The following is a 27,816-nucleotide window of genomic DNA, read 5'->3' as shown; positions in this document are numbered from 1 at the left end:
CTGGCTTCCTCAGTCAGAAAGTTGAGTAGTTTCCTTTTTGAGCGGGGGAGAGGAAGGTTTGAGCAGTTTGCCTCACCTCACCTCTTGTTGCTGTGTTTTCCCACCACAGAAACTTCCAACCGTCCCAACACCTCCAGGTTTTCTCTCTTCCACTGGCTGTAACGACTTGAAGGTTTGCATGGTTTCTCCGCACGATGGAATGTGTGGAAATCACTGCTTCTGTGCTCTCCTGTTTGCTAAGCTCTCCTGTTTACAATGGGATGTCACTTTCTGAAATAGTAAATGAGTCATATTTTAGTTTTTGAAACAGAGTATGTATAGTATCTGAATACCGCCTGGGTTCTTCTAGACTCTTAATAATCTTTCCGTTGATTCTACTTATTTATATTTGGAGCAAAGGCATGAGTTAGGTTTCGGTGACCTAATAGGGTATGAAAATGACTAATGCAGAAAAAATGGAGTTGGAATCACTTGATCAGATTTAAAAATTAGACTAGCACTTTATCATGTTATCTTTGATCGTTGGAAAGAATTAAGACTAGTTTCATGTTAGGCAAAGATGACAACTCCAGACAGAAGAACAGACTTTAGGATCGATTTTGAAACAGCAGTTTCCTTTTTAGAAAATAAAATTTTGTCTGGTGGTAAGCAGAAAGGAGCTTTTATTAGGTTGGTGATTAACAGTTGAAACCAATTTGATCATTTTAGAGAAGATTGGTATCATTCAGGCCTATTTTTCCTTCGGTCTGTACTTTGAAACTGAGGTTATATGTTCTTGTGCATAAGTGTGAAGCATTATCTGTATATTACAGCACCGTCCAATAAAAATACAGTGTGAGCCACATGTGCAATTTAAGCTTTTCTGTTATCCTCATCATAAAAGGTAAGAGGAGAAATGAAATTTAGTAATATTTTATTTAATCCCATGTGCATAAAATATTATTTCAATACGTAATTAATATAAAAGTGGAGTTATTTTTACATTTTTTTGGTACCAAGTTCAAAATCCTTCAGTCCATCTCCATCTGGACCAGCCACATTTCATATGCTGCTTAATAGCCACATGTGGCAGGTGGCTATGATGATGGACAGCAGCGGTTATATAAGTGATTTCATTTTTCAGTGGCTATCAGAGGACGGCAAGAATGTGTAAGGGTAGTTACATCAACTAGTTTTGCAGCTTTTTAGCCGTTTTGGTGACTATTGAAATCAAATCAGTTGGCAAGATGAGACCATACTGTTTACTGATGTGTGTGTGTGTGTGTGTGTGTGTGTGTGTGTGTGTGTGTGTGTGTGTGTAGTTGTTACTCCTCTACCACTGGTGGGATTGTCATTTTAAGTTTTTCCCCAAATTGTTTAGCCAGCCTAAAATTACTTCTGGGGATCTTATTAATATTTGGTTCCGTCTGAAATGTCATATGCTGATTTGACTCCACACCTACAGTACTTTGATATTTTGTAGCTAATGTGGTAAATTAGTTTCTTAGGATATTGGGCAACCCAGAAGGGTCCAGCCTCTTAACTTCTGCAGCCAGAATACTCTAGTCGCTGTAAATAATTAGGCCAGTCAGCAGTTGACCTTGGAAATGCTAATTTGTTTGTCCCTGGGTGCTGCAAAAGCAGGCTTTCCCTTTCCCTCCCAGGATGGGAGTTAAAACCTTGTTTGGGGAAGTTCTAAGGCACTTGGGGCTAGCTCCTCACACACCTGCTTTGTGCTCATTTTTGCATTGGGACCGAGTTAAAAGAGGAGTATTCCTTGCAGGAATTTCTTTGAACGCCTCGTGGAGTTATGTTTTAATGGACTTTGAGAGCAAGTTTATTTCCCTTTGGATCTGCCCTTCTTCCTAGCACCATTCGCCGTAGTGATGGTTGATTAAGAAGGATTTCATCGCTATTTCATTAAATTTCTTAAATTTATTGAAAAAGGACATGGAAGCCATCTTTTATCCCTTCGATTTAGTATTTAATCAGTGCTGTTGTTGTGTCAGATCCAGAAGAAGGTAGCTAAAAAAAGAAAGTAGAAAGAAATGTTAGTTGGAAAAGTTACACCCACTGAGAAGTTACAGGCAGTAGATAGAGGAGGAGAGAAAATTTATGAAATCCAGAGTTTCTGTCTCTAAACTGGTGGTGGCAGCAGTGGTGGCTTTTACTTTAAGACAAAGATGTAGGTTTCCTTTTCTTTGGGGCAGTGCTCAGGCGAAGTAATTTTCCCTCTTTACTGTACAATACTGATTCAGAACATTTGTTTGAGCTTACTTTTCACTCTTCCTAGATAATTGTTAGCACTTTATGTTGATCGGTCACCAATTGTTTATTGGCCCATGCCCTCTAGAAGCTAATAATTGAGTTAGCGGATAAGACAAGTACGTGTGAAGATAAAGGAAAAACTTCATAGTAGTAAATGTCTGTTCTAAATGAGATCATGAGTCTTTCTGTCCTCTTCATGACTTTTTACGTTCTGACCTAGCAGCCTGATTTTATATCCAGTAGGCACACGTGTTTTCAGACTGTACATATTGGGCAATTTAACAATAGTGAACATAGTGCTTTTTGTGTGGCAGCCGTGCTCTAAATGCCTCATAGGTATTCGTTGAATCTTTACAGCAGTGCTCTCGGGTAGGTAGGTAACATAGTCACTTTAACATAGGAGTACACTGAGCCTTGAGGTTGAGGAAGGACTGGGTACCATTCTCTCACAATAACCTATTTCAGATTGGAAATAACACATTTTACTTATTTACTTTTTGCATATTCTCAGTCTGTTGTCCTTGTAAGTGTCACTTTCCCCTTCTCAATTGCAGCAAGCTTTGAGATAAGTCCCCTTATCTAGTCAAGTATTGCTTATGCCTGTGCTTATTATAGAGACAGCCCGTTTGCTGGGCTCTATCACCATTGTACCTGAAGATGAGAGCTTCTCATTAAAACAATTTGGAGAGTCCATTCTGTGCTAATTTTTGACTTAGAAGGTTCCCTTGCTGAACTTACAAAAACAAGTTTTCCCTAGGACTATATTTATAAATCTCAATTACCATGTTGTAGATCATCCTTGTTTGATCATGTCTCTAGCCATGACCAAAGCATCTGGCATTTACTCTCTGCAAATAGTAGCTATTAATTTCTATGCCCGTTTTAAACCAGAGAGCATAGTGTACAAGAATGTTCATGATGTCACCGGCTACACCCCTCTGTACACCCTGTCAGAGAGACTGGATTTAGTTCTACCAGGGTGTGCTGTCAGGCCTCCTTGCCTGTGTTCACATGACTTCCTCTCCCTAGAATGCTCTCTCTCCCTATTGACTGATTGAAGGGCACCTATTCTCTTTCAAGGCCAAGCTTAAGTATTATCTTTTTTTCTACAGGTAATTCTCCTCCCACCTAGACCATACTGAGTTTCCTCTGAGTTGGCCATGCATTCATCCATCACAACAATAGAGTACTTCTTTGCATTTAATTGTTTATAAAATCTATATTCCTACCACTAGATACAGGAGTTTGAAAACGTCAGTTAATAACATCCTGTTTCCCAACCAGGTTTTGGCTTTCTGTCTGTGTTGCAGCTGTCCAGTTCTGCTGTAAATAATCTATAAAGGCTATACTTGACTGACCCCCGGTCTAGACCAAAGTCTTCCTGTTCATATATATACATACACATATATATATGGCAAAGAATGGGTTGAATATAATGTATAAAGTCTATACTGACCCCTGGTCTAGACAAAAGTCCTTCTGTGATAGTCTCTATTCATATATGTATATAAGGTGAAGAATGGGTTAAATTTTGCACAATCAAAACACAAAGTGATATCTGAAAAGGGATTGTGGAGAGGATAGCAGAAATGTTCCTACAAATAACTTTTTTCCCTAACTCATTAAATTACTGGTAGAAAATAACTTCTGATTTCACATAAAAGAGTATAATGTGAGCTTTAAGAGCTTCTGTATCAAGCTTCTGTATCATGTGAAAAATCCTACTTGTAAAGGTTTTCTAGTCATGTAGATCCCCATTGAAGTGGATGTGCTTAATCATGTTTTAATTTCTCCTTTCCAAGAGCCATTTATGTTTTTTAAAGTTAGTTCCATGGAGTGCCTGGGTAGCTCAGTCGGTTAAGCGTCCGACTTCAGCTCAGGTCACGATCTCGCGGTCGGTGAGTTCGAGCCCCACGTCAGGCTCTGGGCTGATGGCTCAGAGCCTGGAGCCTGCTTCTGATTCTGTGTCTCCCTCTCTCTCTCTCTGCCCCTCCCCCATTCATGCTCTGTCTCTCTCTGTCTCAAAAATAAATAAACGTTAAAAAAAAAATAAACATAAAAAAAATAAAGTTCCACAAATTGTTTACTGAGTACCTAAGTGACAAACACTATGCTAGAAATGTAGAGATAGGAAGATACTCTCAACAAATTTCTAGATCTTGCTACAGATACTTTCTTTCTTAATAATCCCATGAAAATGAAGTAGACATTGGATGGAGGAGAGGGGCGAAGCTCAGAGGGGTTGAGTGATGTGTCTGAATCACAAAGTTTAGTTTGACTGGATGGTACTTACATCCATGATAGCTTCTGCTCCGTGTATGCGCGCGTGTGCTTATGCGCGCGCGCACACACACGTGCGCGCACACACACGCACTCATTCTTGTGTATGTCATCATGTCCTCTGCCAGTCCTAATTGCCTTTGTATCTATAGGTATTAGGTTTGGTGCCATGAATAAAGAATCCCTCATTATGGGATACAGTTTTGCTGTGATGAAATTTATTTCAGCAACTTACAGTCTATCACCTTAATTCACCTTCATGACATTTTGTTCATGCTAACCTAGTTTTCTTTTTAATCCCTCCCAATCACTCTTCTAATCTCCATTAGCGCCATTATTCTTTTGTTTGGTGACTTTTTAAAAATAACCGCTTTATTGAGATATAATTCACATACTTTATCATTCACGTATGTAAAATGTCTAATTTAGTTGTGTCTAATATATTCACAGATACTTTATTTACTCAATTTTAGAACATTTTCATCACCTCCAAAAAAAGAAATCCTGTCCCCTTTACCTGGCGGTGCCTTTCTATCCCTCCCCATTCTCATCAGCCCTAAGGAGCCACTAATCTACTTTCTTCCTCCATAGATTCACCCGTTCTGGACAGTGGATGTAAATGTAATCACATAACATGTGGCCTTGGTGACTGACTTTGGTCACTTAACATGATGTTTTCAAGGTTCATCTGTGTTACAGCGTGTACTTAACTACTTCATTCCTTTTTATGACCAAAGAATATTCTACTGTATGGTTAAAACACATTTTACATATGCATTCATCAGTTGATGAACATTGGGTTATTATTATTAATATTATTAAGAAATATTATCCTATTATTGGGATATTATTAAAAAATGCTGCTGTGAACATTTGTGTGTGAGTTGGTATCTCCTTGTGGGTTTGATTTGCATTTCCCTGATGATTAGTGATGTGAAATATCTTTTCATGAACTTACTGGTGACTTGTGTATCTTCTTTGGAGAACTGTCTATTCAGATCCGGTGCCCATTTTCAAACTGAGTCATTTCTGTTTATATTTTTGAGTTGTAAGTGTTCTTTATATATTCCAGATATGAGTTTGTTAACAGGTATATGATTTGCAAATTTTTTCTCCATTCTTTGGGTTTTTAAATTTTCATGATAGTGTTCGTTGAAGCCAAGTTTTTAATTTTGATGAAGTCCGATGATCTGCTTTTTTTTTGGTTGCTGTGCTTTTGGTATCAAACCTAAGGACCCATTTCTCAATCTGCCGCCTGGCGAATTTATCCCTGTTTTCTTTTCTAAGAGTTTTATAGTTTTAGCCCTTACAGTTAGATTCATTTCGAGTTCATCTGTAGTTTGAATTAAGAGTCCAGTTTCAGTCTTCTGCATGTGGCTATTCAGTTGTCCCAGCACCATTCTTTCCCCTGCTGAGGGATCTTGGTACCTTGCTGCACGTCAGCAGACCATAGACACACAAGAGTTTATTTTTGGATTCTCAGTTCTGTTCCATGGATGGAATTCTGTTTGCTTATCTTTATGCCGATACCAGCCTGTCTTAGCTGTTGCTTTGTAGGAAGTTTTGAAATCAGGAAGTATAGTCCTCAAATTTTGTTCTTCTTTTTAAAGATTGTTTGGAATATTTGGAGTCTCTTGTACCTCTGTATGAATTTTAGGATCAGTGCATCAGTTTTTTTCTACAAAGAAGCCAGCTGGGATTCTGATAGGGTGGCATGGAATTGTAGATCAATTTGAGGAGTTATTACCATCTTAAAAATATTAAGTCTTTTGATACATGACCATAGGATTTTTTTCCACATTTATTTAGATCTTCTTACACTTCTTTTGTTAATTTATTTCAAAACATTTCAGTTTTTTTGATTCTATTGTAAACGTAATTTTCTTAATTACTTCTCAGATTGTTTATTGCAGTTAAATACACTTGATTTTTATGTTGATCTTCTATCTTGCAACCTTGCTGAACTCGTTTAGTAGTTCTAACAATTTTTTTTAGTGTATACGTTCGGATTTCCTATATACAAGATCATGTCATCTGCGGATAGACATAGTTTTATTTCTTTCCAATTCGTTTGCCTTTTATTTATTTTTCTTGCCTAATTTCCCTGGCTAGAGCCTGCAGTATGATGTTAAATACAAGTGGCAAGAATGGACATCCTTATCTTGTTCCCGATCTTAAGGCGGAAGCATCCAATCTTTTCATCAAGCATAATGTTTGCAAGAGAACTGCCTTCCTCCTGCAGTGTCCTTCCCGCACCCTCTACTGAGAAAGCTTAGCATAATGCTCACTGTAAGGAGAAATACTTACAGCAATACAGAAGTACAGTACAGTACAGAAATACTTACAGCAGTTTCAGTTAAAAAGCGAATTTTGAGCCGGAAGCCAATGCAATGATTAACTGGCACAGCACACACAGGAGCCAGTGGAAGAAAGCTTTCAAGGTGCTGTGAAAGAAGCCATGTTTCCGGAAACAATGGGGGGCGCCCTCGGGTTAGTAGTTCATTCTTGCTGAGGACCGTGGGGAGAGGAGAAATTTCGTAGAGGAGATGTTGACAAAAAGATGAGTGTTTCTCACGGAGTGGGAAGGGCTATTTCTGAGGGCAGCAAAGGTGAGAAGAGGTGTGGGGAGCCTGCTGTGGAGATCTGTGACGCGTCTGAGGCTTTACCCCCCTTGCGGGCCAACAAGTTAGCCTGCCACAGTTTCCTGGGTGCTGGCAGAAGACGGGAGACTCCCGGGGCAGAGACAAAGGTCTTTCTTCTTGTTGCACGTTAAGTAGTGGGAATATCACTTGTCCATAGGGTCGCCTTGCTGACCGCCCCCTCAAGTCCTCCCCGGGGTGATCTGGAAGGGCCCAGGGTGGTACTGCAGCCTGTCTGTGTCACAGCTGAGAACCCTCCAGCTTGGGGTGCCCAGATTTTTATAACGGGGAAGACACCTCCCCACCTTTTGGACCTGGAGGAAGAGACAGTATGTTTCTTACACATCCCTCTGCTCTGGAGGAACACGCTCTCTCAGTTTTCTAAAGCTTTAATCATGATACAGACATCCTTGGAAAGACAGTCTGGAACAAAAGGGCAGTTAGTGCCTCTGCTTCAAGATGTACAGAGATGTGTGGGAGCCCTCAAGAATTGATTCCCAACACCTGACAGATTCAGGGAGCTTTGATTTGGGCCTTTCTGATATTCTTACCACCACATCTTGCAGCGTCAGCACTTAACCTCCATCAAGATGTAGTACATCTCTCCACGTAGCATCGCCATTTCCCTTTTGGCCAGTTAGGGCCGCACAGTGCTTTGGTTGGCTAGGCAGAGTAACTTAGGACTTTGAGAACTGGTTCTGGAATCCAAGAACCTGGGTTCAAGCTCAGCTCTGCCAGTTATTAGCATTGTGACTTCAGGTAAGCTTTGCTTTCTTCATTTGTAAAAAGGGGATAATATTGTAAAAGAGCCACTAATACCTAATGAGTATTTAACTGTGCGCCCACACACGGCTCCCTTGCACCCTCCTACTTTATTTAGGGTTGACACGAGAATTAAATTACGTGTATAAAATGCTCTCCACTGTGCTTAGCCCACAGTACTCACATTTTATTGGTCAATTATTTTGTTTTCGTTAATAATTACGTGGGCCTTTTGCAGGTGAGAGAGCTGGATCCTTAAGAGCTCTTGGTGCAGAGTTAGTATCGTACAAAATTAGTGTTGTACACTTAGCCCTGGTTAAAATGCAAGTTCTGCCGTCTACTGTGTGACGTTGAACCAGTTACTTCCCTGCTTTGAGCTTCCTTTTCATTGCATGTGAAATATAGACAGTGTCTTCTTTTCATGGTTGTTCCTAGTTTGAAACAGTTTATATGCTTTGAATACAGTGTTTTACCTCCTACCTTGGCTGGTCAGTCTGTAAACACTGCCTTTGGTCATAAAGAGAATTAGCAGAAAAACATTTAAAGCGTATACTTTATAGTTCAGATAAGGAACGGCACCAAGAATGTGTGTGGAGTAAAGGCCAAGTGTGCGGGAGACAGGGGGAGGGGAAGGTGGACATTATCTCCTTCACAGGAAAAGGAGTGACATTTATGATGGGGTTTAAGAAGCAGAAACGTGTTCTCGTTTTAGAAAATTAGTGCAGGATTCAATTTCAAGCAAAAAGGATCAGAGCTCCTGTGGGACAGTCTAAAATAGACAGTTAAACCAGTTAACAAAGAAAGGTAATGTAATGTGTTGCACAGAAGATGCAGTTTTTTGTTAGTGTTCTCTGTTCTCTTGAAATAGAGCCTTCCAGGGTTTTTTGGTAGTTTTGGAATTTCTTCAGTTTGAAAGAATTCCCTTATACCTGCCTTTTCTTTGTTCTCTTAGTGCTAAACTTATGAGAGCGTCTGGATCTTGACTGGAACTTAATAATATTGAAATGGGTAGTGTTAGCAGCAACGTGTTTTTATCATTTTTATCAATTTTATCATTTCCAGAGTGCACTGTGTACCTGTGTTTAGATACTAATTGGGAAGCAGGATGCGAATGGTAGTTGTTCCTATAAGGACCCCCCTGCCAGTTTCACATTCCAAATACCTAGAAACGTATTAGACCCAAATCATGTGAGAGATGACCGGGAAAGTTCTACGAGGTATCCCAGATGCTCACCTGTGAAGCAGTTTCTTTCCTTTTCCTCTTTCAGTTTTTGGTTAAGTGATCATATGTTTCAGTACTTTACTTTTCACACAGATATTTAACAAATATTTGCATATTCACTGCAAGGACACTGGTTTTGCTTTTCATCCTTAGCATTCTTGGCCATAGGAGGTTCCCAAGTGGGGGAACCGGTCAAAATATAAACAAAATTCCTTACATAATCTGCTTGTCACATTTTCAGATAGTTACGGCACAAGGAGAGCAAGTGACTGCTATGTGAACAGAGATTTTAACATACTTTCGTTCTGTATTTATTTAATGATTTTGGTTGGTCCCAGTTGAGTACCATGGAAATAGATTTCTCAAAAGAACCTTGAGAAAATATATTTGCTGAAATTTGATTTCATCTATTAGAGTTTAACAGGTGACTGATTTAACTTTGCTTTTTCCTGAAGAAATCTAGATCTGGTAAAGCAAAGAAATTTAAAATACAGGACAGGTGCACATACTTTTATTAGAGGTATTGCATGTTTATCATGCCCTTCAGTAATTATTCACCAGTGGTGGCCCCCAGCAATCTTCCCATCATTGTACTTGCATGGTCTTCCTCACATCAAGATAAGGAGCTTACTGGGGGTAATCTGTTAAGTAGCAGTAGATGGAGTTGGTACCAGGAACGAGATTTCAACACATGTTGACACGTGCCCGTATTGCTGTGAAACAAACTACCTAAAACTTAATGTTTTAAAACCACAGACTTTTCTTCTTCTTTTTTTAATGTCTCATGATTCAGTGGGTTGACTGAACTGGGCTGGGAGGCTCTTTCACTCCATGTGATGTCAATTAAGATGGTGGACATTGTTGGGGGGGGCTCACCTGGGTTGCAACTTGCAAGGTGACTCACACGGTTGGCAGTTGATCCTGCCTGTTGACTGGATACTCAGATGGAATTATTGATCAGAGTTTGAGGATTCTATTTCATATAGCCTCTCCATGTGGTGTGGGTTTTTCCCAGCATGGTAGCTTTTTTAAGAGGAAGGAAGTAGAAGTTGCCAGACCTGTTAAAACCTGGGCTCAGAAGTTCCAGAGCATCACCTCCAGTGTAACTGAATACATCAAATCCATCACAGGGCTAGCCTCAGTTCATGCAAAAAGAAAATAAAGTCTGTCTATCACTGTGAAGGTAGCATTCATGTAGGGATCAAAGGCTTAATACTACATGTACTAGGTATTGCAAATACAGCAGTGACTAAAATAGACCTGGCCACTGGGTACTGAACAGAGCCTGGAGAGAATTAGCAAAGGGTCAGAATGTGGTGGTAGGCTCTCACAGGTCAAGTTAAGAAGTTGGGGTTTTAGGGCAGTGAGAAGCTGTTAAAAAGTTTTAAAAACAGGAATAAGATAGTTGATGTTTTGCATTAATTCTCTGGCTGTGATACGGGCAATGGCTTCCCAGGAATGAGTGTGGAGGAAGGCCACCCAGTTGGCGGGGTGTTGCAGTTAGTCCCCTGGCATTAGATGATAGTGACTTGGACTAGGAAGGTGACACGGGTGACGAGAAGTCAGATTCTTAAAGGAGGAATAATTGATGAAACTCCATGATTTATTGAATGTGAAAATTGAGAGAAAGGAAGAAGTCAACGGCAGTTATTCAAATTTTTGTCTTTAGCATAACCATATTGATAGAGGCTCCTACTATCAATTTACTTTACTCTTTTGACCCTAGAGATGCATGTAAAACAGTTTCAGAATTATTAGCCTGTACCTCCATGACAAACAGCTTCGCTTACAGTGCTTAGGTACAGGTCTTTTTGTCTTTGGTCTTACAGTTTTCACTCAAAACCCTGTGTAAGGCTACCTCCGTCAGTTCCCCCTCGCCCTTCAGTGAGGTTAAGTCAAACATTTGTAATAGAGTTAAATTTCTTTGTCATAGTCTGCATTCTGTCCTCCTTCCCCTGATAACTGATGGCTGCTTTGTTGTTCTCATTGTCTTGTATACATTAAAGTTCTTAGGGAGTTAAATTTGTATGGATTTTGACGCTTTGCAGTCTCTTTTTGAAAATGTGTACTAACCGAGGACATACCGTGATATCTGCTGGCAGCACTGTTGGAAGTGTAAGGCTGAAAGCAGGACTCCGAATGAGGCCATGGTCAGGTTTATAGGTCAGGATTAATGAATCAGGGTTAATGAATCTTCTGTTTTTAGAGGTCAGGAATAGCCCTTATATCAGGAACTTGCATTAGTCACATGCTTGGTGGGGTTTAGAGGATTAGGCAGAGCTCAGATATCAGGTAAAGAGTTGAATCAGGGCTTAGATATTGGAACTTAAGTGATGGCAAACAGAATCTTCATGGAAGGACCATATTAGCTGTACCTGTTACACAGCCAACAGGTGCAACACTCGTAACTACGGCGGGTTCTGAAATGGAAAAAATGCCTGGAGATTGTAGGTTCTTGAAGGAAGGGATTCCTTCTTTGAAATCCTGCAGAAATATTTCTTAAACTGTGGTCCTCAACCAGCCTGCCTCAGAAACATCTGGGAGGCTTATTGAAAAATTGCAAAATCAGAGTTTCTGGAAGCAGAGCCCAAGAATCAGCATTTTAAACAAACAACCCAAGTAATTCTGGTACATCCTGAAGTTCGAGAAGGAGAATCGTTCTGTAGTGAACGATGAGGTGCCTTGCACCAAGTAGGTGCACTCTATGTGTTTATTAAATTGAATTGCACATTAGCTCTGATAACGTTCTGATAATAGTTCTGAGTAGAGGGCTGACTTAGCAAGCAATACTAATAAAAACACCTAATGCTTACTAAGCGTTTATTCTGTACTAAGTGCTATTTGACGATTAGCTCATTTAATTTGTATGAAGAGGATACTGTTGTTATCCTCTTAACAGAAGACTGATAAAAATAAGGTTCAGAAAGTTTAGATAACTTGCCCCAAATCACAAAAAGTTCTTAAGTGGTAGGTCCGGAATTCAAACTCAGGCATTCTGCCTCTAGAGTCCGTGTTATTTATGACATTGTGAAATCTTTGGCTTTGGGGGTTCGTGCTATGCATCCCCATAGTTTCAGAGACAAACCAATCTAAGGAAGAGTAAGAAGCTTAAAATCACACTACCATTTCAGTGCTTCTGCAGCTAAAAGTTTGTGTGTGTTCACATTTTACTGTATTCAGCTTTCTAGGGAGTAATGGTGTAGTGAGTGATGTTCTTGAGTCCTAAGGAGAGGCACGTCTCTTAAAACAATGTCAAAAATAGTTAAAAACAGATACAACTTTAAAGAAAATAATTTGTCAGTCCCACATTAATGTAAAACTATAGTACCATAGAGCATAAGGGTGAGAGACCGGATTTATAGACCTTTAGACCTGAAATGGCCTATTCAGGTCATCTACTCCAGCTCCCTCTTAAAAATAAGTGAACTGAGCCCCAGAAAACTCAAAATCTCTCAGCAAATTATCATTAGCCCCAGACGTCCCCATTTCCGCTTTCATTTTGTTTCTATCTTACGTCTCTTTATGAAACAATTAAAATTTATAACTAGAATTATTTTAAAAATCCATTCCATTTAGATGAACCTAATTAAAAGTTGCACTGATATTCACTGGAGGTTGACAATTTGTAGCTGAAATTAGAAGCAAATCTATTTTGGTAAATTTGGAAGGAATGTTGGGTGCAAAAATAGATGTGAGTAAAATGACTTAGGATATTTAAGTAGAAAAGCTTGTTTTAAAACAAAGGCTTTTGTAGAATGCATTATTTATGGGACCTTACGTTCGGTTTTGGTTTTCTAGCATTTTAAAAGGCCTGAAATAATTCAGGAGTATAAAAATAGGAAAACAGCTGGTTGAGTTCTAGATTTGTTGAAAATGTGGATTTGAAGTAACAGTTCCTCTTTGTCTTAAAATTCTGTGAATTCAAAAAGAGTCTCAGAGAAAAGGCAAATTCATGATTTTAACTTTAAAACATACATTAAAATGGTGGCTCTCAAATTTTACCACACTTTGGAATCAGATCACTGTTTCCCACCAGATCCAGTTGTCTGGTGGACGGCCTGAGAGCCTGCATTTCTAACAAGTTCCCAGGCAGGGCTCATGCACCTGGTCGGGCGACCACACTTTGAGAACTACTGCATTGGAGAAAATAAATTATAATAAAAAGCAATCATAATTTTGTGAGGTAATTATAGACTAAAAGCTGGTTTCTTTGATACCTGCTACGTAAAAAATTTCTGTTGACTCCTGTCTTCATACTTTTATAGGAATAGTAAAACCATAATGAAGACACTGAGAGACGTTATGATATTTGAAGTCCCTTCTGAGTCATTGTGATAAGATGAAATTATATTAAATGTGGTCTATATTATATGGTAGAATGTGATCTTTTAGTAATACAGTTGTCTGAAAATTAGGAATCTGTGTGGGGGATACATTAGGGTAGTTCTCGTGTCCTCATCAACACTTGATGTGGGCAGTCTGTCTTCCTAATTTCAGCTATTCTAATAAATACACACTGGTATCTTATGGTGTTTCAGTTTGCATTTCTCTACTGACCAATCGTGCTGAATACTTTTTCATGAGCTTATCTGCCATGTACCTCTTTGGTGAAGTGTGTATCCGAATATTGTTCCCATTTGTTATGGCTTATTATTATTATCTGATATTGAGAATACATATACGTATTCTGAATACAGTTTTTTTTTTTTTATGGGATATATGATTTGTGAGTATTTTCTCCCAGTCTGTGCTCTTAACAGATTATTTGGAAAAGCGGAAGTTTTAAATTTCTGTGATGTCCAATTTATCAATTTATTCTCACAATTTACAGATTGTGCTTTGGTGTATTTAAGACCTCTTTTCCTAACCCAAGATCTCAAGGTTTGGCTTCATAATTTTTTTCTAGAAGTTTTATGGTTGGGTTTTACATTTAGATCTGTGACCCGTTCTGACTAAATTTCTATATCTGGTTCAAGGTGTGAGATATGGGTCAAAGATGTTTTGTTTTGCATATGATAGCCAGTTGTATCAGCAGCTTGTTGAAAAGATTATCCTTCACTGGATTGCCTCAGCTCCTTTGTCAAATCATTTGTCCATATACGTCTGTATTTCTGGACTCTATTTTGTTCTATTGATCTGTTTGGACTACCACCCTATTTGGATTACTGGAGTTTTACAGTAAGTCTTGAAATTGGATAGGGTTGGGCCTCCAACTTTGTCTTTTTCAAGTTGTTTTGGCTGTTCTAGGTCATTTGCATTTTCCATATGAATTTTAGAATCTTGTTTGTCAATTTCTACAAAAAAAAAAAAAAAAGCCAGCAGAGATTTTGATTGGTACTGTATGCCCTGCAGCCTAAAAACTACTTGAAGGTTGTAAAGTGATGGGACAGTTAACAGGTTTCACCTCATGTTTCCTATCACTCTGCTCCTTCTTCCTTCTGTGATGTCTAGTATCTTGCAAACCATTATTTCTTTATTTTTAGTTGGAACGTTTTGGTTGTTTCAGGGAGGAGAATAAATTTGGTCCCTGTTACTCAATCTTGGCCAGAAATGGAAGTACTCTGGTAGGTTTTTGGTAAATAAGAGAGTAACCTCAGATTTGTTGCTGAGCATTGGGAACAACATGGAAGAAGGATTGGAGGGAGAAGAGATTGAAAAAGGAAGTCACTAAAGAAGCAAATCAATAACCTGAGGAAGAAATAATAAGGATTGAAATTAACACAGCTGGAGTTGGGAAGGGAGGAAAGGAGAGAATAGTGGACTTTAGTGGGCTGAATTGGTAGAACCTGGGGAGTAGTTAGGTGTGGAGGATGCTAGGAGGGGAGGGATCTATGGTAACTTCAGGGTTTGGGTTTTGCATGTGGTTCAGTTCACTGCGGTTGCCGAGACTGGTGCCTGGATGTGGAATGTGATTGACTAGAGCCTCCCATTTTAGAAATAGTAGCATACTGTTACAGAACCAGTTAGTTACTCATTGAATATTAATAGTTCTTTATTTCTTACTTCGCAGTTCACTATAATTGTCATCCAGGAAAAGATATTGGTAGCTGATAATTCCCATTACAGAAGTAGTTTACTGTCCCCAACAGAGTTTTCTGAGCCGTTTCTAGTAGATTTAAGTGTTTACGGACCAATATTTCTTCAATATAGAGGAAGGAGGTTTTTGAAGATGGCAAGACAGAGGGGCGCCTGGATGGCTCAGTCGGTTAAGTATCTGACTTAGGCTCGGGTCATGATCTTGGGGTTCGTGAGTCCGAGCCTGGCATCGGGCTCTGTGCTGACAGCTCAGAGCCTGGAGCCTGCTTCGGATTCTGTGTCTCCTTCTCTGCCCCTACCCCACTTGCACTCTGTCTCTGTCTCAAAAACACATAGATGCAAAAAATATTTTATTTTATTTTTTTTTTTTAATTTTTTTTCAACATTTTTTATTTATTTTTGGGACAGAGAGAGACAGAGCATGAACGGGGGAGGGGCAGAGAGAGAGGGAGACACAGAATCGGAAACAGGCTCCAGGCTCTGAGCCATCGGCCCAGAGCCTGACGCGGGGCTCGAACTCACGGACCGCGAGATCGTGACCTGGCTGAAGTCGGACGCTTAACCGACTGCGCCACCCAGGCGCCCCAAAAAAAATTGTAAAAAGAAGACAAGACAGAAACAGTATTGGGAGTCACTACCAATTTAAGTCAGTTAAAATAAATAAAACATCTTAGAAATAATAAGGTGCACAATGGGAAAAAGAATTACTTTGTAACTTACAAATTCCTCTTAAGAACCTGCTCTATGTGTATGTACGACTATACATATGGAATAGTTATTATAATACTTGTGGTAAATTATGATAGATTTATTTTCTGGAGCTGTCAGTAATTTAAGTTTTAACAGATTGATTTGCCATTGTTTTCATGAAATCAAACTTACTTATGTTTTTATTTGACTGTAGTTTGACACAGTGTTAGTCTAAAGTATACAGCAGAGTGACTTGGCAAGTTTTACATTATGCCATATTTACTACAGTTCAAATTTATTTTGCTTTCCCAAAAACACAAGCACAGAAATTATCCTCCAGCAGACAGGATTATGACATACAGTTGTTCTCTTCTTTTGTGATCGTGGCTCTTATGCTTTCCTTAAATCTGTTTCTCGGGTGTCTTAGATCAACATTTGAGAGGTAAGTTATGAAGATATGCAGTTCCTATCATAGGTTTGTAATCCAATAAACTTATCAACAAATCTCCTCCAACTTATTTTTATATTTTTGGGAGATTTAATTTCTATTTAATTAAAGTGTTTTAGCAACTTTCTATTTTATTTTATTTTATTTTATTTCATTTTATTTTATTTCATTTCATTTCATTTTTTTTTTTTCAACGTTTATTTATTTTTGGGACAGAGAGAGACAGAGCATGAACGGGAGTGGGGCAGAGAGAGAGGGAGACACAGAATCGGAAACAGGCTCCAGGCTCTGAGCCATCAGCCCAGAGCCTGACGCGGGGCTCGAACTCACGGACCGCGAGATCGTGACCTGGCTGACGTCGGACGCTTAACCGACTGCGCCACCCAGGCGCCCCAGCAACTTTCTATTTTAAAGTAGACTCCCCATTTGTAATTTTTTTTTCCCTGGTATAAATTTATTTAAAATGAGTACAGAGATAGGCTGGTCTAAGGCAATTGCTATCCATGTGTAAGCAAAAAGATCATTAACCTTTTTTTGAGTCGTGATCATATTTATGAGCTTATTTGATATTTTTGTTATTGATCACTCTAGTTCCTTTTCATACCCCCCTTCCCCACACTTTTTTAAAATTATGGTGACTTCCCTGCTAAAGTTGGGATGCTTTTTAATCTAACAAGCGTAGATCTTAGGAAGACATTTGACACAGAGTCTTACAACGTGTAGAAATGGGTTATGCCCAAAGGGTGACGATTCTTGAGATAGGAAAATGGATTCAGTTGTTTAATAGACCCCGGTTTGAATGTTCCCTCTACAGCTCATTGGCTATATAACCTTGGTTCAGGGTACTTACCCTCTCTGAGCCCATTTTTGTTGTTCCATCAAATGGGGATAATGGTAGTGTCTTCTTCACAGACTTACAAAGTTTGAATGAAATTGCTTAGCATGGTGTCTGGCACATAGTGCTCAATAAATGTTAGCTATGATTTAATTTCTTGAAAGAACTGATAATCCACCCATGATCACAGGGGTACACATGTAATGAGTATTGTTACAGCCTTCATTTGTTCATCCATGGCTGTACTTGTTTTTAATTCTGGAGTACATCTATAAAAGGGACACGAGCAAGTAAAGCATGTTGAGATAAAGGCCGGCCAACTTGATGATCATTATTTATTCTGGAGAAGCAAAGGCTCACAGGTAGGAAATATTTCATAGCCATCTTCAGATCTTTGAAACACTGTGATCTGAAAGAGTTGACTGTTTCTGTGTGGCTCACTACATAGCTCTTCTGCAGCTCCGCAGTTGAGGACCAGGGTTCAAGTCCTACTTCTGCTGTTGAAGCATGATTTGGGTGGAATCTCTTAACCTCCCTGAGCCTCCGTTTCCTCAACCATATGACACCGAGAGTAAAATCACTCTGTATGGATGGAGGTTATGAGGTGTAAATAAGTTAATGTGTGTGAAAGAGTAATTCACATTTATTGTTGTCATTGCCTAGAATTGTTTTAGGGCGATGATTAATCAGCTCTCTCTTTGGAAGGGCTCTAATAATTAGAGGAGTTTGGCAGAGAACAAGCTTTCCCACCACACCTGGAGCCAAACAAAGGCATAATAGTCATATCAGGGCTTTTTAGGAATTTTTGCATGGAGTGGAAGTTTGTATAAGCTGTTTGAGAAAAGTTACAGTGTTTACCTTGTTTGCTACTCTGTCCAGGGCACCTAACACAGTGCCAGGCACATGGTCTGTGCTTGGTAAATATTTGTCCGATGAGTGAATGGAAGTTCCCCTCTAACACCCAAATTGTATTCTTCTTTAGCATCTCTCCTTTCTTGTTTTTAATATGTTCATGATGTTTCCCAGATAAATTTGTTTGCCTTAGTTTCCGTTGTCCTTTTTAAAAGAAGGTACCTTATACATAGAATATTAACACGGAGTGGAAATACTTCCTCATTACGGTGGTTGCTCCTGGGGAGGGAGTTTGGGGATTGGAGACACCACATCATTATACTATTGGAATTTTTCAGGTGTGTGCTTAATTAATTTCTCAACCGTATGCTTTATTAATTTTAAAAAGTGGATGAGATGACTCCATGATTTAATCGGTACTTGCCAAAAAAATAAAATAAAAAAAATAGCAATCGATACTTGCTTAAGTGAAATAGAAGATTTGTATTGGGGCATATTGCAAAGTACACTCAGTTAACAGCAAAGTAGACTGCATTTATTAAGAGTCTACAGTGTTTAAGACAGCCTGTTGGGTGCTTTATCTATGTTCTCATTTAATTTCCTCAATAGTCACATGAGGTTTAAGCCCACTTCCTTTTGTCTTTGCTGCCACGAGTTCATGCCATCACTTTGGTGTTGAACCAGGTTAAAGCCAGGATCTGTTCCTTAAGCCTCCTGGGATCGTCACATTTTAGCTAGAATTTGGACACAGCCGAGGACTTGAAGACCAGGGAGAGATGGCAGTCATTGAAATTATGTTGGTTGGAAATGCTGCTGTCACTATTGCTTGCTGCCTTGAATTGACTTGTTTCTTTCCAGTCTGTGAGAAGATTAGATAGGAAGAAATGGGCAAGAAGGGTATAGAAAAAGGGTTTAAGTCATAGAAAAGACAGATTTGACCTTGAAGACTCAAGGGCCTTGTAATAGGTAGCCAAAAAAGGCCAGTGGGCATGTTTTAAAATGGTAGATAGTCATCACCTGACATTCATAGTGCTTTTGATGACTGGTAGAGACCAGATTGTATCCAGAGACCAATTTCTATGATTTTGTGAACTTAATCCTTCATAGAATTTATTTGAAGCCATATTTTGAGTTATACCTTTACCATGGTGGTTTAATATTAACTATGTGTTCTAAGGAAGTACCTGTCTATATAATGAAGCATGGTCTCCATTCCTCTGAGGTAGAACTATTTAAGTTAATTTCACTTTCTCTCTCTCTCTCTCTCTCTCTCTCTCTCTCTCTCTCTCACACACACACACACACACACACACACACACACACAAGAAAGTAATGTTTAGGAGAATTCCTTTAGCTAGAGAACCAATTATTTATTACTCCATGACTTTTGCATGAGCGTATTATTTATTTCTGTGTGGTAGTTCAGACCCTTGTCGCGTGTGCCTTCTATGCTAACTTTAACTTGGACCTGAGGTCAGTTCCTAACTCCGCCATTTGTTAACTGTGTGACCCAGGGCAAATGAGTTAACCTCTAGGGGTATCAGTTTCCTTATCAAATTACATTTAATGACACCTAATTCATTGTTGCAACAAAGCATAGAATGAGTAGTATGTTCAAAGGGCCTGGCACATTGTCGGTGCTCCGCGAAGATTTATTTGTTCCTTCTTTTAATCTCTGTCATGCTCCTCTTCTTGTCTGAGAATTTAAACTTGAAGTCAGCCTCTGTGGAAAGGGGTGAGAGGCGTGTTTAGGTGCTGCTTCAGTCTGTGAACCTCTGGTGCACACTTAACTCGCCTCTCAAGATATGACACATTTATCCCCTCACCTGTTGAACCTTTTCCTACCTTCTGTGGGCAGGGTTAGGTGCTCCTTGCTTGAAACCACCCCGCCCCCTCACCTGGCATATAGTAAGTACTGAAGCATATATTATTAGGCAAATGAGTTTCTGGACATTAGTTGGCATGGGGAGGTTTACAGAGCTTCTCTCATTGAGCATCATAGTTTTGTGGGTGTTCAGCTTAGTGCTTTGGTGTCAAGTTGGTAAAAACAGCCAAGAGAGTTTAAGGAGGTGACCTTCACTTGATAACTTACGGTTCTAAGGGTAGAATGCTTTCAGCATTTAGACTGATTACATTTGCAGAGTAGTTCCCATTCTGCAGTAATTTTAACGGCAGATATTTTGTTTGCGCTTACTGTGAGCCAGGCCCCGTGCTGATCGTTTTGTCTGTTTTCTCCTTTAGTGTTCATATCAGCTTTATGAGTTAGATATGGTTATTGTACCCATTATACAGAAGAGGAAACTGATCTAGTGACTAACCAAAGACCACATAGCTATTTAGTCTTCATATCAACTTTATGAGTTAGATATGGTTATTGTACCCATTATACAGAAGAGGAAACTGATCTAGTGACTAACCAAAGACCACATAGCTAGCAAGTAATATAGCCTAGATTTGAATGTAAGCTGACTCCAGAGCTGGCTTTTTGAGTTTACCGTATTATTGTAACTCAATATTGTCACTGTATTATTAATCCCTCTTCTGTATTATTGACAAGAAAATTGTATAGATAAGTAAAGAGGATTATGAAGGTCAATGTTTCTTAAAGATTTCCCCCGTATTCACTGTGTTTCTAGTTGGCAGACCACTTCATGCCATACACTGTTACATTCTCCACCATTACTTCTGGTGGGAGGCAGTTACAGAATGTGGATTCGGTTTTAACTTTTCCTCCACACTAATATCTGTGGGGAGAAATAATTATGGCTAAAGTACAGTGTAGTGAGAAGTAACAAGTTTCTATTAAATATTGCTCAAGCAGTGAGTAAGTCATTAAATTTGACTCCTGATGAATATATAATGATTGCTTAATACTAGGCTGCCAGGAAACACACACACACACACCCACTCATAGAGGTAGGTGTGTATATAGATATATGTTGCTAGATATGGTTGGAGCTATATTTTAAGGGAGGAAGGGGTGTGTGTGTGTGTGTGTGTGTGTGTAGAGAGGGAAAGGTATGGTTTATATCCTCATTTATTTGAGTTCACCCAGAAAGAAGAAATTTCTTGTTTATAAAATATAGACGAATCACTGAAGAGATTAGGAAGATATATCTCTGTTTCAGAAAGTAAACTCTTTCTATTCCTTGGCCCATCTGTTCTAGGAAACTTAAAGGACAATCAGGCAGTTCCCCTGCCCCATTTTCTTTCCTGCTCCTTGCCAAAATGGACATATGTACTCGATGGCATTGAATATTTATCAGATCCTTCTGAGTGTGTGATTCATGTTGAATTGGAGTCAGCAACCCCATAAGAACACTAAATGGCTGCTTTGTCTTAGTCTGGCATTTTATTGATAAAGTGCATGGAGTCGAATTTAATCAACTCTATGTAATTGGTATTGTTCCTGTTCAGAAATGCTTGCGCATGACTTTGTAGGGGGGAAAGAACACCCGACTCTGCAATTTTTATTTATTTAGGACAAAATTTCAGGAAACACCTTGGCCAGGGGCAAAACTATACATTTGAATCAGGAACAAAAAGTTGGAAAGGTTAAGTAGGTGAAATTCATCTTGGGCGTGCCCCCTAACACACACACGTTCACATGTGTCCTAGTTGTAAAAGTAGAGAAGTTTTATGGACCTATAAGACATGAAGCATTTAGTCCTATTCTGGAGATTAGGGAGGATTCTGGAGAGGGTTCTGTGGCTGAGATCATAGAGAACAGCAGAGCAAAACGAAGAGACGTCTGGTAGTGCAGAGAGGTAATACAAAGATGTGTATGGACATGCTGGGGGAAAGAGGAGGGAGAATGTCCTCTTTTTCATGTCTGTTTCACTGAAGGCAGTTCTGAGGACCGGGAGGGTGGTAAGAGAACTTGGCTCTAGGTGCTGTGTGCTCAGCCGTTTCAGCTGTTGCCCAGACCTCAGGGCTTGGGCCTGGGGGAAGAGAGTTTATTTCTCTCCGTACATACATGCCTTAGGCTGCAGTTACAGGCAGCGTGGCTAGGGAGGGGCCTTATTTAGAATAGTTGGTCACAGGTGATACCTTCCATTCTTGCCAAAACGGTCCCCGTCTGGAATGAGAGCTTGAGGTCCATGCCCACTGGACTTGGGGAAGCCAAGGTAAAGAATCTTCTGCTTCCCCATTTCTAGCCATTTGCCTAAAATGGCACTATATTGAGCAAGTAAGGTGTGAACAGACCCTCACCAATCTTGGAACTCACCCTGGATAATAAACTCTTAGGAGTCCACACTGTGCTGCAGAACAATTCCTGTATTGCTGCAGGCTTATTACCTGCATCTTTTGGTCCTGAATAGGGGACTTGGCATTTGTCTTACATGAATCTACGTTTGTAAAAATAGCTAGTTTGTCACCTCCCCTTCCATTCCTTTTCTCAGATCTATTTCTTCTCATTTTGCCCTGGTCTTTCACAGTCAAGCAACTGGCATTGACTGTGACTGTTCTGCTTTTATAACTTGTTCCTGCCATCACCTTCCTCTCATTGAAGCCTCATGAATTTTGTTTTAAGTTGAAGCGATTGCAACACGAAATCACCCACTTCTGCTTAGTGTGTTCTACAGATCGTGTAACTTTAATGCCTATTCGACACTTCAAACAGGGAATAGTAATAGTTATAATATTGCTGTTAGTGCATTTTGACATTGAGTAACAGATGACGTGTCTAATGAATAGCGCGGCTCCTTAGATTGCATAATTATAGGTTTGTTTGACTTTAGGAAAATCATATGCAGGCCAACTGCATCCATTCAGAGACTTTTTGTACTATAAAAATATCAGAGTGCTTCGGTGTAAAAGAAGCCCTCCTTCAGTGACTATCATATTTGATTTTTCTAAGGTTTGCCACTGAACAGGAAAAAGAAAAATCAAAGAAAACCCATCTTTTTAAAACGGGTTTAATTCTGTGGGTCTCTCTGGTCTAAATAACATTTTAAAAGTTCTTCCAGTGTTTGGGATGGTGCTGACCAGGATCTCGGGGTGTAGACACGCAGATTTGTAGGAGGACATCCCCAGTACGGGCATACTTACAGAAACAGTTATCACTTTATAATGTAAATCAAAGATTATCTGTGCCCTCTGGACTTGATTTGCCGGGGTGGGGTGGGGGGATATATTTCAGCTAGTTATTGTGCTAACTTCTTGGAACAGTTCCCTAATTAGCGTGCCAGATGTGTTTGTTATACGGGATTCGTGGACTCACCAAGCTCTCTCCATGAGACTTCCCTATGTATTTATTGGCTTATAAATGAATGTTCAAGTGTATCACCTGTGTATGTTCATTTTATTAATACAAGCAAGGCTTGATTATAATAAATAAATGCTTACTGAATGGCACATCGAAGAAATGTAAATATTGCTAGACTCCCGTTTGGCGGGGGGGGGGGGGCAGGGGGGGGGAGGCAGTCAGAGGCGCAGGTGATAGAAATGGTTTGCCACAGGCTCCGCTCAGAAGTATCTCTGCAACACGAAGACTCCAGGACTTTTCCCTCCCTTCCCCTTGAGCATTGCTTCACTGCTGTGCTTGCCTGGCTGCTGCTTCCGTGTCTCTTGCTGCTGCTGCTGCTGCTGCTGCTGCTGCTGCTGCTGCTGCTGCTTTTGACCTCATGCAGGTTTGATTTCTTAGCAGCTGGAGTCCATTTCCTTATCTCCTAGCATTTGGCGGGTGACTTGGTTGTGCTCCCAGCCTCTCCAACTGGCCTTGCTGATGTGCAAGGTCACTCTCTTCACCGACATGAAAACTTAGTAATCTTCTAAAAGGGAACAATCATTTTCTTTCTGTTATCGGTTTCGTCTATGTTAAGGAACTCCGATAGCATTTGAGTGGCATAGCCAGTACCTTACTTAGAATGGATCAGGGGCTGAGATGAAGCTTGGGGCCAGGACTTCGTCCCCACCGACGGCTTGTTCCCTGGATAGTCACGGAGGAGGACTTGGAGGTGCTTCCTTCTCCTCCTGTTTAAGCACCTGTTAGCACAGATGGGCAAGCGCACAGACTTCGCCACCGGGAAGCCTGAGTTGGCCACCTAGCTGTGCGCTCACTACCTTCATGGTGCTGAGCAAGCTTCTTCCGCTGCTCAGTGTTTCGCTTTTCTCATGTGTAAGGTACATATAAAAAAGTTGTTGTGAGGTTTACTGTAAATGGTGTGCTCAGTATAGTCTTGGCACATAATAAAGTGCTTACTAATTGTTAGCTACAGCTATTATTATTACGTATTTTTTTCATCGTTTGTTACTGCTTTCCATGCTTTATCATCCTCACCGATCTCTTGTAATGCCAGGCTTTTGTGGTACAGTAATAATTTCCTCTCCGAGATTGTCATTCTGTACATTTTAACATGATTTGTGTGCTTCTCCCCCCCTCGCCCACCTACCTTGCCTCCACGTGTTGGTGCCAGTCTTTTTCCGATGGAAGTCTCACAATGAAAATGTAATAGGCAAAACAGTTGATATCATGTGTCGTCTTTACATTTTATTTTTTGAATATTTCTTTTGAGAGAGAGAATGTATGTGTGGGAGGAGGGGCAGAAAGAGAGGGAGACAGAGAACCCCACGCAGGCTCCGAGCTGTCGGCGTAGAGCCCAACGCAGGGCTCAGTCTCACAAACCATGAGATGGTGACCTGAGCCGAAATCAAGAGTCAACACTTAACTGACTGAGCCACCCAGATGTCCCTCTTCCTTACATTTTAACTCAATTCAATATCTGAAGCAGGACAATTCACAGTTTGGCGAAATTTTAATTTTCAAATTTATTAACGGCATGTGAGAACATTGATGGAAGAGGCGCTATAATTCTTTATTGGATCCCAGGATCATTAAGGCAGCGTTCTTGCGGTCAAATGAGTTCAGCTGTGTTTGGAGAGACAAATGCATGTAAGAAAACAAGATTGTTTGTGGTTAAAAGTACCAAAGTATCAAGTATAGTTGTTAAGAGAAATTAAGTGAAGGAGGAGATCCTCCTAGGCTGGTATGGTTTAGAAGCAGGTAGGGCAGGGGTGCCTGGATGGCTCAGTCAGTTAAGCGCCCAACTTCGACTCAGGTCATGATCTCACAGCTTGTGAGTTCGAGCCCCAAGTCGGGCTCTGTGCTGACAGCTCAGAGCCTGGAGCCTGCTTCAGATTCTGTGTCTCCCTCTCTCTCTGCCTCTCCCCCACTAGTTCTCTGTCTCTGTCTCTGTCTCTCTCTCTCTCTCTCTCAAAAAATAAACAAACGTTAAAAAAAAGGGGGGGGGGTCTCCCGGGTGGCTCAGTCAGTTAAGGGGCCAACTTCAGCTCAGGTCATGGTCTCGCGGTCCATGAGTTTGAGCCCCACGTCGGGCTCTGTGCTGACAGCTCAGAGCCTGCTTCTGTTTCAGTGTCTCCCTCTCTCTCTGCCCCTCTCCCATTCGCACTCTGTCTCTCTCTCTCTCTCTGCCTTTCAAAAATGAATAAATGCTAAAAATTAAAAAAAAAAAAAGCAGGTAGGGCTTGAGTTCATCCCTTGAAGGATGTGTAGGATTTAGTTTGGTGTAGATTTTCAGGACTTTCCTGTAGGCTGGGGAAATTTTGATAGTGGGATGATATATTGTGTAGTAAAAGAGCAGGCTGTCCACATACCCACCCCAGCCCACGCCCACTCTTTAGACAACAGCCAGCCCCGTGTGTCCTTGGTCATTCCCAGTTCCTCTTGAATCCTTTGGGGGATTTATTTTGGCCTGTTTGCCTTTTCCATGCAACACTGTGCTCTTTCCTCACGTTGATTCTTTCGTAGGGCAGGACACAGGTTCCCTGTGCCGTTTCTGAAACGTGAATACATATCACAGTGTTAAAAGAGATTATTATCGCAGTTGGGAAATAAAGGTTAACAAGAAGAACACAAAAGAATCCTAAAGATTGCTACTTGACGGGGATGTCCTCCTGGCCTTTCTTCCAGATTTCTTTTGCCAAGGGGCCTCCTTCTAGTTTTAGGTCTCTGGTCTACAGCCCTTTTTGTGGCTCTACAGCGGCCCCAGACCCTGCCTTTAGCCCGAAGTTAGCGGACTGGGCACTGGGCGTCACCTTCAGGTAGAGTGTGATTCTCAGTTCCTCTCGGACTAGCTTCCTGATCTTTTCTGGTGTTTTCCCTCTCTTGCCTCAGGCTGCACTATTCATCACTTAGGTTCTTCTGCTTGTCCCAACATTCTTTGAGCCCTGGAGCCTTAGGTGAGGCTGCAGGAAGCCACAGATGGCCTCCAAAGATTCTTCCCTCAGGCTTCATGCCGTCCAACCCCGACCCAGCAGCTTTCACTCGTTTTCTCCTTTGTGGGGAAGGTTTCCTTGGTCTTATATCTGAGATTGCCATCTGGTTCAAGTCTGGCTAGCATCTGTGGGACCTTGATAATGAAAACTGTGATCCCATTTATTTTATTTTGCAAACTCTTTCATAGCATTTTTAATGTCAAAGGCACATTTTTACTTGCTTTCTAAAATAAAGTCATTTAATCCCAGAGGGAGATTGCTAACAGTGTATTGAATTCCACTGATTAACCAGACGCAGTAAAATGCCTGCCTTATATAAGTCACAAACCAAACAGTTGTTGTCTGCATAGCACCGGATCCATGTTGGTATCAGCAACACCTCAACAGCTTGTCTCCCTTGTTAACATGTGGACATTTCACAACACTGACCTGTGAGTGACAGTCTAACAGTCTTATTTGGAATATGACTTGAGTCCTTTCTCATACACCATTTTGTTAAAAATGTATTTAATTTGGGGAATGTAAATACAGGTTTTTCTTACATAAACATTGCCCCTTCCCCTTCCTCAAAAACAAACGAAAACCCCTGTAATGAGATACGCGTACAGATACAGTGTGGATTCTGGGTATTAATAAGCTAGGAGGCATTCTACCAGAAGCAGGTTTATCCAGGAGACTCTTTCTAAAATGTGCTCATCACTGACTACTGTAAGATCAAAACACCACTTTAAAGTCTAGGAAAATCACTTTCAAAAGCCACGATGTAAGTGCGTTTTCCGTTATTTCATGACTTTGGGATGATCTGTCACATTGTTCTTCAGAGTAGACAAGGAATACTGACATTTGTGTGAGCTAAGGTATGTGAATGGACTATGTGCATTCCCAAATGTGATTGCGCAAGTTAGTTTTACTTTCTTTTTGTTCAGCTCTTTTAATGTTAACATTTGCATTATTTCACGCTCTTGATCTTTTCCTGATCTATTAAATTGTATGTTTAGAGGTTGGGGGGAAAAATACATTTAAAAGCACTTAAGAACATTACCCCGCTTTTCCGGTGTTCCAGTCACTCTTCATAGTCTCTTGTTGCATCAGGTATTTTATCAACAGAGTAAGCATAGTTGTTTCATATTCTGACTAGTAGAATTCCAGTAACTGGTAGAATATTCCAGTCTCTGAAACATTTGTGGATCTGTTTCTGCTGATTCTTACTCTTGGTGTCTTGTTTTCTTGTGTTTGTAAGGTTTTTTGTTGTTTTACCTTTCCCCCCTGTGATCTGCTCATTCTCCTTCATAATTACTTGCAGGGATTATTTGAGACCTAGGATTAAAATGTCTCCTCCAGAGGGGAGTACCTGTGTGTGCTTTCGGGGTGAGACCACCTCACGCCAAGATCAGAGCTTAGGTTCCCCAGGGCAGCCTAGGCTGCAGAACCAGGAGAACTGGCTTGTGGTCACACTTTTTAAGAAACAGGTTTGTTGTCTCTCCCTCTTACCTCTGTCCTGCTCAGTGGCTAAGGCCAACCTTGCCACAGCCCGGAAGAACAGGGTGGCATTACCTCTGGCTCCTCT

At 40.4% G+C, this 27,816-nt stretch overlaps 1 protein-coding gene across 4 annotated transcripts in view; it reads left to right on the top strand.

Moving 5' to 3' along the window:
* NSMCE2 (NSE2 (MMS21) homolog, SMC5-SMC6 complex SUMO ligase) overlaps positions 1–27,816 on the top strand; it is a 213,861-nt gene that overhangs the window by 10,332 nt on the left and 175,713 nt on the right. Inside the window, exon 1 of one of the 4 annotated variants that reach the window (XM_053208210.1) lies at positions 26,908–27,012. The exons of 2 other annotated variants lie outside the window; for them this stretch is intronic. The gene's annotated coding sequence lies outside the window, so the exon portion shown is untranslated. Of the gene's footprint in view, positions 1–26,907; positions 27,013–27,078; positions 27,107–27,816 lie in introns of those variants that run through there. One more of the 4 variants, XM_053208209.1, reaches the window with a different exon arrangement.

The sequence above is a fragment of the Acinonyx jubatus genome, chromosome F2 (genome assembly GCF_027475565.1).
Source record: "Acinonyx jubatus isolate Ajub_Pintada_27869175 chromosome F2, VMU_Ajub_asm_v1.0, whole genome shotgun sequence".
NCBI lineage: Eukaryota > Metazoa > Chordata > Mammalia > Carnivora > Felidae > Acinonyx > Acinonyx jubatus.
This window is presented reverse-complemented; position numbering and strand designations above follow the sequence as displayed.